General features: G+C 43.1%; 1 protein-coding gene across 1 annotated transcript in view; it reads right to left on the reverse strand.

The window, feature by feature from the left end:
- Window positions 1-725, reverse strand: part of LOC119592334 — a gene marked incomplete in the record, with an annotated part of 163,568 nt that extends 162,843 nt beyond the window's left edge. Inside the window, 1 exon segment of the mRNA XM_037941161.1 lies at window positions 1-725.
- Window positions 726-731: the final 6 nt, after the last annotated feature.

Here is a 731-nt window from a genome sequence, read left to right on the forward strand (position 1 = left end):
AATTTATGTATATACTTATATCAGGGGTATTGTCTTTTGGTTTTCTCTCCTGGTAATTCCTTCTATTGTCATGATTTGGAAGACATTTTGTCGATGCAGCGTTTGGTATTCCCAGTTCGGCGAAATTCTGTTTTATTTATTATCTGGTAGGGAGGTTGGTTTTAACTAAAGAATTAAAATAAAAAACAATGACCAGATTATCAATATGCTTAAATATCTTGGAAGAAAAAAATCAAATCACATTTTCTTTTCTTTATTTTCCTTTCAGATCATTGCACTCAATTTCCATACACAGCACTCGGGAGGCAAAAATCGGCTGATCCTCAAAAGAGAAAAGAGGGAGGAAAAAAAAAAATAAACAAACACTCGGCTCCTCACAAAATAATCAAAACCTCAGCCTCGCGCGATGAAAAGAACAACAAAAAGAAAATCACCCACTAAACAAAACAATCCTCTACACCAATCCGTACAAAGAGGAAACACATAAACGAAAAAAGAAAGAAAAAAACGTGAACGGATCCGCTAATCGAGCCCGACGCACACACGACCCCGCCACGAGACCGAGCCGACGACACGTCCACTCACCACGGCAGCCACAGAGCAACTGGGACCCGTTGCCGGTCGGATCCGCTACCGAGTGAGGGGACGACGCTCCAAGGGACGCTCAACCGATCAGGCCTTCCTGAACTGAACCTTCCTTTCCCTCCAACCAGCGGCAACCAGCAGGAGGC

The sequence above is a fragment of the Penaeus monodon genome, chromosome 30, assembly GCF_015228065.2.
Source record: "Penaeus monodon isolate SGIC_2016 chromosome 30, NSTDA_Pmon_1, whole genome shotgun sequence".
Lineage (NCBI taxonomy): Eukaryota > Metazoa > Arthropoda > Malacostraca > Decapoda > Penaeidae > Penaeus > Penaeus monodon.